Raw genomic sequence first — 12221 nt, forward strand, 5'->3', positions numbered from 1 at the left:
TTTTGTTGTAAATCCCCCTGTGGTTCTAGAAGGTGTTGTTGTGGTTTTGGTAATAATAGAAGGTTTGGATGTTAAAAGTGTTGTTTCCTGGCTTGTTGACATGATTCCTGGGGCTGCAGTTGTGGTTTCAACAACGTCTGTTATGGAGCCAGTCACTGGGCCTGTTGTGCCAACTTTTGGGGGTTTTGTTGAACCAATGTTTACAGTTGTTGTTTCTGAGAAAGTAGTTTCAACAAATTCAGTTGTAGCTCTCTGAGAGGTGGTGAAAGGGCCTGCTGTAGTTCTTGTATAAAGAGAGGGCTTTGATGATACTACTGTACTTTCGCTGCTCTTTGTTGTGGCCTCGGGCGCTGAAGTCGTGGTTTCAAGAACTGCTGTGGTGGAGAATGTTAACTGGCCAGTGGTTGCTTCAACAGGCTTTCTTGTACCTACATTCGTTGCTAGACCTTCGGATGTTGTAATTTCAGAAGCTTTTGTTGTAAATCCCCCAGTGGTTCTAGAAGGTGTTGTTGTGGTTTTGGTAACAATAGAAGGTTTGGTTGTGAAAAGTGTTGTTTCCTGGCTTGTTGACATGATTCCTGGGGCTGCAGTTGTGGTTTCAACAACTTCTGTTATGGAGCCAGTCACTGGGCCTGTTGTGCCAACTTTTGGGGGTTTTGTTGAACCAATGTTTACAGTTGTTGTTTCTGAGAAAGTAGTTTCAACAAATTCAGTTGTAGCTCTCTGAGAGGTGGTGAAAGGGCCTGCTGTAGTTCTTGTATGAAGAGAGGGCTTTGATGATACTACTGTACTTTCGCTGGTCTTTGTTGTGGCCTCGGGCGCAGAAGTTGTGGTTTCAAGAACTGCTGTGGTGGAGAATGTTAACTGGCCAGTGGTTGCTTCAACAGGCTTTCTTGTACCTACATTCGTTGCTAGACCTTCGGATGTTGTAATTTCAGAAGCTTTTGTTGTAAATCCCCCAGTGGTTCTAGAAGGTGTTGTTGTGGTTTTGGTAACAATAGATGGTTTGGATGTGAAAGGTGTTGTTTCCTGGCTTGTTGGCATGATTCCTGGGACTGCAGATGTGGTTTCAACAACTTCTGTTATGGAGCCAGTCACTGGGCCTGTTGTGCCAACTTTTGGGGGTTTTGTTGAACCAATGTTTACAGTTGTTGTTTCTGAGAAAGTAGTTTCAACAAATTCAGTTGTAGCTCTCTGAGAGGTGGTGAAAGGGCCTGCTGTAGTTCTTGTATGAAGAGAGGGCTTTGATGATACTACTGTACTTTCGCTACTCTTTGTTGTGGCCTCGGGCAGTGAAGTTGTGGTTTCAAGAACTGCTGTGGTGGAGAATGTTAACTGGCCAGTGGTTGCTTCAACAGGCTTTCTTGTACCTACATTCGTTGCTAGACCTTCGGATGTTGTAATTTCAGAAGCTTTTGTTGTAAATCCCCCAGTGGTTCTAGAAGGTGTTGTTGTGGTTTTGGTAACAATAGATGGTTTGGATGTGAAAGGTGTTGTTTCCTGGCTTGTTGGCATGATTCCTGGGACTGCAGATGTGGTTTCAACAACTTCTGTTATGGAGCCAGTCACTGGGCCTGTTGTGCCAACTTTTGGGGGTTTTGTTGAACCAATGTTTACAGTTGTTGTTTCTGAGAAAGTAGTTTCAACAAATTCAGTTGTAGCTCTCTGAGAGGTGGTGAAAGGGCCTGCTGTAGTTCTTGTATGAAGAGAGGGCTTTGATGATACTACTGTACTTTCGCTACTCTTTGTTGTGGCCTCGGGCAGTGAAGTCGTGATTTCAAGAACTGCTGTGGTGGAGAATGTTAACTGGCCAGTGGTTGCTTCAACAGGCTTTCTTGTACCTACATTCGTTGCTAGACCTTCGGATGTTGTAATTTCAGAAGCTTTTGTTGTAAATCCCCCAGTGGTTCTAGAAGGTGTTGTTGTGGTTTTGGTAACAATAGAAGGTTTGGATGTGAAAAGTGTTATTTCCTGGCTTGTTGACATGATTCCTGGGACTGCAGTTGTGGTTTCAACAACTTCTGTTATGGAGCCAGTCACTGGACCTGTTGTGCCAACGTTTGGGGGTTTTGTTGAACCAATGTTTACAGTTGTTGTTTCTGAGAAAGTAGTTTCAACAAATTCAGTTGTAGCTCTCTGAGAGGTGGTGAAAGGGCCTGCTGTAGTTCTTGTATGAAGAGAGGGCTTTGATGATACTACTGTACTTTCGCTGCTCTTTGTTGTGGCCTCGGGCACTGAAGTCGTGGTTTCAAGAACTGCTGTGGTGGAGAATGTTAACTGGCCAGTGGTTGCTTCAACAGGCTTTCTTGTACCTACATTCGTTGCTAGACCTTCGGATGTTGTAATTTCAGAAGCTTTTGTTGTAAATCCCCCAGTGGTTCTAGAAGGTGTTGTTGTGGTTTTGGTAACAATAGAAGGTTTGGATGTGAAAAGTGTTGTTTCCTGGCTTGTTGACATGATTCCTGGGGCTGCAGTTGTGGTTTCAACAACTTCTGTTATGGAGCCAGTCACTGGGCCTGTTGTGCCAACTTTTGGGGGTTTTGTTGAACCAATGTTTACTGTTGTTGTTTCTGAGAAAGTAGTTTCAACAAATTCAGTTGTAGCTCTCTGAGAGGTGGTGAAAGGGCCTGCTGTAGTTCTTGTATAAAGAGAGGGCTTTGATGATACTACTGTACTTTCGCTGCTCTTTGTTGTGGCCTCGGGCACTGAAGTCGTGGTTTCAAGAACTGCTGTGGTGGAGAATGTTAACTGGCCAGTGGTTGCTTCAACAGGCTTTCTTGTACCTACATTCGTTGCTAGACCTTTGGATGTTGTAATTCCAGAAGCTTTTGTTGTAAATCCCCCTGTGGTTCTAGAAGGTGTTGTTGTGGTTTTGGTAATAATAGAAGGTTTGGATGTTAAAAGTGTTGTTTCCTGGCTTGTTGACATGATTCCTGGGGCTGCAGTTGTGGTTTCAACAACGTCTGTTATGGAGCCAGTCACTGGGCCTGTTGTGCCAACTTTTGGGGGTTTTGTTGAACCAATGTTTACAGTTGTTGTTTCTGAGAAAGTAGTTTCAACAAATTCAGTTGTAGCTCTCTGAGAGGTGGTGAAAGGGCCTGCTGTAGTTCTTGTATAAAGAGAGGGCTTTGATGATACTACTGTACTTTCGCTGCTCTTTGTTGTGGCCTCGGGCGCTGAAGTCGTGGTTTCAAGAACTGCTGTGGTGGAGAATGTTAACTGGCCAGTGGTTGCTTCAACAGGCTTTCTTGTACCTACATTCGTTGCTAGACCTTCGGATGTTGTAATTTCAGAAGCTTTTGTTGTAAATCCCCCAGTGGTTCTAGAAGGTGTTGTTGTGGTTTTGGTAACAATAGAAGGTTTGGATGTGAAAAGTGTTGTTTCCTGGCTTGTTGACATGATTCCTGGGGCTGCAGTTGTGGTTTCAACAACTTCTGTTATGGAGCCAGTCACTGGGCCTGTTGTGCCAACTTTTGGGGGTTTTGTTGAACCAATGTTTACAGTTGTTGTTTCTGAGAAAGTAGTTTCAACAAATTCAGTTGTAGCTCTCTGAGAGGTGGTGAAAGGGCCTGCTGTAGTTCTTGTATGAAGAGAGGGCTTTGATGATACTACTGTACTTTCGCTGGTCTTTGTTGTGGCCTCGGGCGCAGAAGTTGTGGTTTCAAGAACTGCTGTGGTGGAGAATGTTAACTGGCCAGTGGTTGCTTCAACAGGCTTTCTTGTACCTACATTCGTTGCTAGACCTTCGGATGTTGTAATTTCAGAAGCTTTTGTTGTAAATCCCCCAGTGGTTCTAGAAGGTGTTGTTGTGGTTTTGGTAACAATAGATGGTTTGGATGTGAAAGGTGTTGTTTCCTGGCTTGTTGGCATGATTCCTGGGACTGCAGATGTGGTTTCAACAACTTCTGTTATGGAGCCAGTCACTGGGCCTGTTGTGCCAACTTTTGGGGGTTTTGTTGAACCAATGTTTACAGTTGTTGTTTCTGAGAAAGTAGTTTCAACAAATTCAGTTGTAGCTCTCTGAGAGGTGGTGAAAGGGCCTGCTGTAGTTCTTGTATGAAGAGAGGGCTTTGATGATACTACTGTACTTTCGCTACTCTTTGTTGTGGCCTCGGGCAGTGAAGTCGTGATTTCAAGAACTGCTGTGGTGGAGAATGTTAACTGGCCAGTGGTTGCTTCAACAGGCTTTCTTGTACCTACATTCGTTGCTAGACCTTCGGATGTTGTAATTTCAGAAGCTTTTGTTGTAAATCCCCCAGTGGTTCTAGAAGGTGTTGTTGTGGTTTTGGTAACAATAGAAGGTTTGGATGTGAAAAGTGTTATTTCCTGGCTTGTTGACATGATTCCTGGGACTGCAGTTGTGGTTTCAACAACTTCTGTTATGGAGCCAGTCACTGGACCTGTTGTGCCAACGTTTGGGGGTTTTGTTGAACCAATGTTTACAGTTGTTGTTTCTGAGAAAGTAGTTTCAACAAATTCAGTTGTAGCTCTCTGAGAGGTGGTGAAAGGGCCTGCTGTAGTTCTTGTATAAAGAGAGGGCTTTGATGATACTACTGTACTTTCGCTGGTCTTTGTTGTGGCCTCGGGCACTGATGTTGTGGTTTCAAGAACTGCTGTGGTGGAGAATGTTAACTGGCCAGTGGTTGCTTCAACAGGCTTTCTTGTACCTACATTCGTTGCTAGACCTTCGGATGTTGTAATTTCAGAAGCTTTTGTTGTAAATTCCCCAGTGGTTCTAGAAGGTGTTGTTGTGGTTTTGGTAACAATAGAAGGTTTGGATGTGAAAAGTGTTGTTTCCTGGCTTGTTGACATGATTCCTGGGACTGCAGTTGTGGTTTCAACAACTTCTGTTATGGAGCCAGTCACTGGGCCTGTTGTGCCAACTTTTGGGGGTTTTGTTGAACCAATGTTTACAGTTGTTGTTTCTGAGAAAGTAGTTTCAACAAATTCAGTTGTAGCTCTCTGAGAGGTGGTGAAAGGGCCTACTGTAGTTCTTGTATAAAGAGAGGGCTTTGATGATACTACTGTACTTTCGCTGCTCTTTGTTGTGGCCTCGGGCACTGAAGTCGTGGTTTCAAGAACTGCCGTGGTGGAAAATGTTAACTGGCCAGTGGTTGCTTCAACAGGCTTTCTTGTACCTACATTCGTTGCTAGACCTTCGGATGTTGTAATTTCAGAAGCTTTTGTTGTAAATCCTCCTGTGGTTCTAGAAGGTGTTGTTGTGGTTTTGGTAACAATAGAAGGTTTGGATGTGAAAAGTGTTGTTTCCTGGCTTGTTGACATTATTCCTGGGACTGCAGTTGTGGTTTCAACAACTTCTGTTATGGAGCCAGTCACTGGGCCTGTTGTGCCAACTTTTGGGGGTTTTGTTGAACCAATGTTTACAGTTGTTTCTGAGAAAGTAGTTTCAACAAATTCAGTTGTAGCTCTCTGAGAGGTGGTGAAAGGGCCTGCTGTAGTTCTTGTATGAAGAGAGGGCTTTGATGATACTACTGTACTTTCGCTACTCTTTGTTGTGGCCTCGGGCACTGAAGTCGTGGTTTCAAGAACTGCCGTGGTGGAAAATGTTAACTGGCCAGTGGTTGCTTCAACAGGCTTTCTTGTACCTACATTCGTTGCTAGACCTTCGGATGTTGTAATTTCAGAAGCTTTTGTTGTAAATCCCCCAGTGGTTCTAGAAGGTGTTGTTGTGGTTTTGGTAACAATAGAAGGTTTGGATGTGAAAAGTGTTGTTTCCTGGCTTGTTGACATTATTCCTGGGACTGCAGTTGTGGTTTCAACAACTTCTGTTATGGAGCCAGTCACTGGGCCTGTTGTGCCAACTTTTGGGGGTTTTGTTGAACCAATGTTTACTGTTGTTGTTTCTGAGAAAGTAGTTTCAACAAATTCAGTTGTAGCTCTCTGAGAGGTGGTGAAAGGGCCTGCTGTAGTTCTTGTATGAAGAGAGGGCTTTGATGATACTACTGTACTTTCGCTGCTCTTTGTTGTGGCCTCGGGCACTGAAGTCGTGGTTTCAAGAACTGCCGTGGTGGAAAATGTTAACTGGCCAGTGGTTGCTTCAACAGGCTTTCTTGTACCTACATTCGTTGCTAGACCTTCGGATGTTGTAATTTCAGAAGCTTTTGTTGTAAATCCCCCTGTGGTTCTAGAAGGTGTTGTTGTGGTTTTGGTAACAATAGAAGGTTTGGATGTGAAAAGTGTTGTTTCCTGGCTTGTTGACATTATTCCTGGGACTGCAGTTGTGGTTTCAACAACTTCTGTTATGGAGCCAGTCACTGGGCCTGTTGTGCCAACTTTTGGGGGTTTTGTTGAACCAATGTTTACAGTTGTTTCTGAGAAAGTAGTTTCAACAAATTCAGTTGTAGCTCTCTGAGAGGTGGTGAAAGGGCCTGCTGTAGTTCTTGTATGAAGAGAGGGCTTTGATGATACTACTGTACTTTCGCTGGTCTTTGTTGTGGCCTCGGGTACAGAAGTTGTGGTTTCAAGAACTGCTGTGGTGGAGAATGTTAACTGGCCAGTGGTTGCTTCAACAGGCTTTCTTGTACCTACATTCGTTGCTAGACCTTCGGATGTTGTAATTTCAGAAGCTTTTGTTGTAAATCCCCCAGTGGTTCTAGAAGGTGTTGTTGTGGTTTTGGTAACAATAGAAGGTTTGGATGTGAAAAGTGTTGTTTCCTGGCTTGTTGACATGATTCCTGGGGCTGCAGTTGTGGTTTCAACAACTTCTGTTATGGAGCCAGTCACTGGGCCTGTTGTGCCAACTTTTGGGGGTTTTGTTGAACCAATGTTTACTGTTGTTGTTTCTGAGAAAGTAGTTTCAACAAATTCAGTTGTAGCTCTCTGAGAGGTGGTGAAAGGGCCTGCTGTAGTTCTTGTATAAAGAGAGGGCTTTGATGATACTACTGTACTTTCGCTGCTCTTTGTTGTGGCCTCGGGCACTGAAGTCGTGGTTTCAAGAACTGCTGTGGTGGAGAATGTTAACTGGCCAGTGGTTGCTTCAACAGGCTTTCTTGTACCTACATTCGTTGCTAGACCTTTGGATGTTGTAATTCCAGAAGCTTTTGTTGTAAATCCCCCTGTGGTTCTAGAAGGTGTTGTTGTGGTTTTGGTAATAATAGAAGGTTTGGATGTTAAAAGTGTTGTTTCCTGGCTTGTTGACATGATTCCTGGGGCTGCAGTTGTGGTTTCAACAACGTCTGTTATGGAGCCAGTCACTGGGCCTGTTGTGCCAACTTTTGGGGGTTTTGTTGAACCAATGTTTACAGTTGTTGTTTCTGAGAAAGTAGTTTCAACAAATTCAGTTGTAGCTCTCTGAGAGGTGGTGAAAGGGCCTGCTGTAGTTCTTGTATAAAGAGAGGGCTTTGATGATACTACTGTACTTTCGCTGCTCTTTGTTGTGGCCTCGGGCGCTGAAGTCGTGGTTTCAAGAACTGCTGTGGTGGAGAATGTTAACTGGCCAGTGGTTGCTTCAACAGGCTTTCTTGTACCTACATTCGTTGCTAGACCTTCGGATGTTGTAATTTCAGAAGCTTTTGTTGTAAATCCCCCAGTGGTTCTAGAAGGTGTTGTTGTGGTTTTGGTAACAATAGAAGGTTTGGATGTGAAAAGTGTTGTTTCCTGGCTTGTTGACATGATTCCTGGGGCTGCAGTTGTGGTTTCAACAACTTCTGTTATGGAGCCAGTCACTGGGCCTGTTGTGCCAACTTTTGGGGGTTTTGTTGAACCAATGTTTACAGTTGTTGTTTCTGAGAAAGTAGTTTCAACAAATTCAGTTGTAGCTCTCTGAGAGGTGGTGAAAGGGCCTGCTGTAGTTCTTGTATGAAGAGAGGGCTTTGATGATACTACTGTACTTTCGCTGGTCTTTGTTGTGGCCTCGGGCGCAGAAGTTGTGGTTTCAAGAACTGCTGTGGTGGAGAATGTTAACTGGCCAGTGGTTGCTTCAACAGGCTTTCTTGTACCTACATTCGTTGCTAGACCTTCGGATGTTGTAATTTCAGAAGCTTTTGTTGTAAATCCCCCAGTGGTTCTAGAAGGTGTTGTTGTGGTTTTGGTAACAATAGATGGTTTGGATGTGAAAGGTGTTGTTTCCTGGCTTGTTGGCATGATTCCTGGGACTGCAGATGTGGTTTCAACAACTTCTGTTATGGAGCCAGTCACTGGGCCTGTTGTGCCAACTTTTGGGGGTTTTGTTGAACCAATGTTTACAGTTGTTGTTTCTGAGAAAGTAGTTTCAACAAATTCAGTTGTAGCTCTCTGAGAGGTGGTGAAAGGGCCTGCTGTAGTTCTTGTATGAAGAGAGGGCTTTGATGATACTACTGTACTTTCGCTACTCTTTGTTGTGGCCTCGGGCAGTGAAGTCGTGATTTCAAGAACTGCTGTGGTGGAGAATGTTAACTGGCCAGTGGTTGCTTCAACAGGCTTTCTTGTACCTACATTCGTTGCTAGACCTTCGGATGTTGTAATTTCAGAAGCTTTTGTTGTAAATCCCCCAGTGGTTCTAGAAGGTGTTGTTGTGGTTTTGGTAACAATAGAAGGTTTGGATGTGAAAAGTGTTATTTCCTGGCTTGTTGACATGATTCCTGGGACTGCAGTTGTGGTTTCAACAACTTCTGTTATGGAGCCAGTCACTGGACCTGTTGTGCCAACGTTTGGGGGTTTTGTTGAACCAATGTTTACAGTTGTTGTTTCTGAGAAAGTAGTTTCAACAAATTCAGTTGTAGCTCTCTGAGAGGTGGTGAAAGGGCCTGCTGTAGTTCTTGTATAAAGAGAGGGCTTTGATGATACTACTGTACTTTCGCTGGTCTTTGTTGTGGCCTCGGGCACTGATGTTGTGGTTTCAAGAACTGCTGTGGTGGAGAATGTTAACTGGCCAGTGGTTGCTTCAACAGGCTTTCTTGTACCTACATTCGTTGCTAGACCTTCGGATGTTGTAATTTCAGAAGCTTTTGTTGTAAATTCCCCAGTGGTTCTAGAAGGTGTTGTTGTGGTTTTGGTAACAATAGAAGGTTTGGATGTGAAAAGTGTTGTTTCCTGGCTTGTTGACATGATTCCTGGGACTGCAGTTGTGGTTTCAACAACTTCTGTTATGGAGCCAGTCACTGGGCCTGTTGTGCCAACTTTTGGGGGTTTTGTTGAACCAATGTTTACAGTTGTTGTTTCTGAGAAAGTAGTTTCAACAAATTCAGTTGTAGCTCTCTGAGAGGTGGTGAAAGGGCCTACTGTAGTTCTTGTATAAAGAGAGGGCTTTGATGATACTACTGTACTTTCGCTGCTCTTTGTTGTGGCCTCGGGCACTGAAGTCGTGGTTTCAAGAACTGCCGTGGTGGAAAATGTTAACTGGCCAGTGGTTGCTTCAACAGGCTTTCTTGTACCTACATTCGTTGCTAGACCTTCGGATGTTGTAATTTCAGAAGCTTTTGTTGTAAATCCTCCTGTGGTTCTAGAAGGTGTTGTTGTGGTTTTGGTAACAATAGAAGGTTTGGATGTGAAAAGTGTTGTTTCCTGGCTTGTTGACATTATTCCTGGGACTGCAGTTGTGGTTTCAACAACTTCTGTTATGGAGCCAGTCACTGGGCCTGTTGTGCCAACTTTTGGGGGTTTTGTTGAACCAATGTTTACAGTTGTTTCTGAGAAAGTAGTTTCAACAAATTCAGTTGTAGCTCTCTGAGAGGTGGTGAAAGGGCCTGCTGTAGTTCTTGTATGAAGAGAGGGCTTTGATGATACTACTGTACTTTCGCTACTCTTTGTTGTGGCCTCGGGCACTGAAGTCGTGGTTTCAAGAACTGCCGTGGTGGAAAATGTTAACTGGCCAGTGGTTGCTTCAACAGGCTTTCTTGTACCTACATTCGTTGCTAGACCTTCGGATGTTGTAATTTCAGAAGCTTTTGTTGTAAATCCCCCAGTGGTTCTAGAAGGTGTTGTTGTGGTTTTGGTAACAATAGAAGGTTTGGATGTGAAAAGTGTTGTTTCCTGGCTTGTTGACATTATTCCTGGGACTGCAGTTGTGGTTTCAACAACTTCTGTTATGGAGCCAGTCACTGGGCCTGTTGTGCCAACTTTTGGGGGTTTTGTTGAACCAATGTTTACTGTTGTTGTTTCTGAGAAAGTAGTTTCAACAAATTCAGTTGTAGCTCTCTGAGAGGTGGTGAAAGGGCCTGCTGTAGTTCTTGTATGAAGAGAGGGCTTTGATGATACTACTGTACTTTCGCTGCTCTTTGTTGTGGCCTCGGGCACTGAAGTCGTGGTTTCAAGAACTGCCGTGGTGGAAAATGTTAACTGGCCAGTGGTTGCTTCAACAGGCTTTCTTGTACCTACATTCGTTGCTAGACCTTCGGATGTTGTAATTTCAGAAGCTTTTGTTGTAAATCCCCCTGTGGTTCTAGAAGGTGTTGTTGTGGTTTTGGTAACAATAGAAGGTTTGGATGTGAAAAGTGTTGTTTCCTGGCTTGTTGACATTATTCCTGGGACTGCAGTTGTGGTTTCAACAACTTCTGTTATGGAGCCAGTCACTGGGCCTGTTGTGCCAACTTTTGGGGGTTTTGTTGAACCAATGTTTACAGTTGTTTCTGAGAAAGTAGTTTCAACAAATTCAGTTGTAGCTCTCTGAGAGGTGGTGAAAGGGCCTGCTGTAGTTCTTGTATGAAGAGAGGGCTTTGATGATACTACTGTACTTTCGCTGGTCTTTGTTGTGGCCTCGGGTACAGAAGTTGTGGTTTCAAGAACTGCTGTGGTGGAGAATGTTAACTGGCCAGTGGTTGCTTCAACAGGCTTTCTTGTACCTACATTCGTTGCTAGACCTTCGGATGTTGTAATTCCAGAAGCTTTTGTTGTAAATCCCCCAGTGGTTCTAGAAGGTGTTGTTGTGGTTTTGGTAACAATAGAAGGTTTGGATGTGAAAAGTGTTGTTTCCTGGCTTGTTGACATGATTCCTGGGACTGCAGTTGTGGTTTCAACAACTTCTGTTATGGAGCCAGTCACTGGGCCTGTTGTGCCAACTTTTGGGGGTTTTGTTGAACCAATGTTTACAATTGTTGTTTCTGAGAAAGTAGTTTCAACAAATTCAGTTGTAGCTCTCTGAGAGGTGGTGAAAGGGCCTGCTGTAGTTCTTGTATGAAGAGAGGGCTTTGATGATACTACTGTACTTTCGCTGCTCTTTGTTGTGGCCTCGGGCACTGAAGTCGTGGTTTCAAGAACTGCCGTGGTGGAAAATGTTAACTGGCCAGTGGTTGCTTCAACAGGCTTTCTTGTACCTACATTCGTTGCTAGACCTTCGGATGTTGTAATTTCAGAAGCTTTTGTTGTAAATCCCCCAGTGGTTCTAGAAGGTGTTGTTGTGGTTTTGGTAACAATAGAAGGTTTGGATGTGAAAAGTGTTGTTTCCTGGCTTGTTGACATGATTCCTGGGGCTGCAGTTGTGGTTTCAACAACTTCTGTTATGGAGCCAGTCACTGGACCTGTTGTGCCAACTTTTGGGGGTTTTGTTGAACCAATGTTTACAGTTGTTATTTCTGAGAATGTAGTTTCAACAAATTCAGTTGTAGCTCTCTGAGAGGTGGTGAAAGGGACTGCTGTAGTTCTTGTATAAAGAGAGGGCTTTGATGATACTACTGTACTTTCGCTGGTCTTTGTTGTGGCCTCGGGCACTGAAGTCGTGATTTCAAGAACTGCCGTGGTGGAGAATGTTAACTGGCCAGTGGTTGCTTCAACAGGCTTTCTTGTACCTACATTCGTTGCTAGACCTTTGGATGTTGTAATTTCAGAAGCTTTTGTTGTAAATCCCCCAGTGGTTCTAGAAGGTGTTGTTGTGGTTTTGGTAACAATAGAAGGTTTGGATGTGAAAAGTGTTGTTTCCTGGCTTGTTGACATGATTCCTGGGACTGCAGTTGTGGTTTCAACAACTTCTGTTATGGAGCCAGTCACTGGGCCTGTTGTGCCAACTTTTGGGGGTTTTGTTGAACCGATGTTTACAGTTGTTGTTTCTGAGAAAGTGGTTTCAACAAATTCAGTTGTAGCTCTCTGAGAGGTGGTGAAAGGGCCTGCTGTAGTTCTTGTATGAAGAGATGGCTTTGATGATACTACTGTACTTTCGCTGGTCTTTGTTGTGGCCTCGGGCACTGAAGTAGTGATTTCAAGAACTGCCGTGGTGGAGAATGTTAACTGGCCAGTGGTTGCTTCAACAGGCTTTCTTGTACCGACATTTGTTGCTAGACCTTCGGATGTTG

Source organism: Girardinichthys multiradiatus, chromosome 4 (genome assembly GCF_021462225.1).
Source record: "Girardinichthys multiradiatus isolate DD_20200921_A chromosome 4, DD_fGirMul_XY1, whole genome shotgun sequence".
Classification (NCBI taxonomy): domain Eukaryota; kingdom Metazoa; phylum Chordata; class Actinopteri; order Cyprinodontiformes; family Goodeidae; genus Girardinichthys; species Girardinichthys multiradiatus.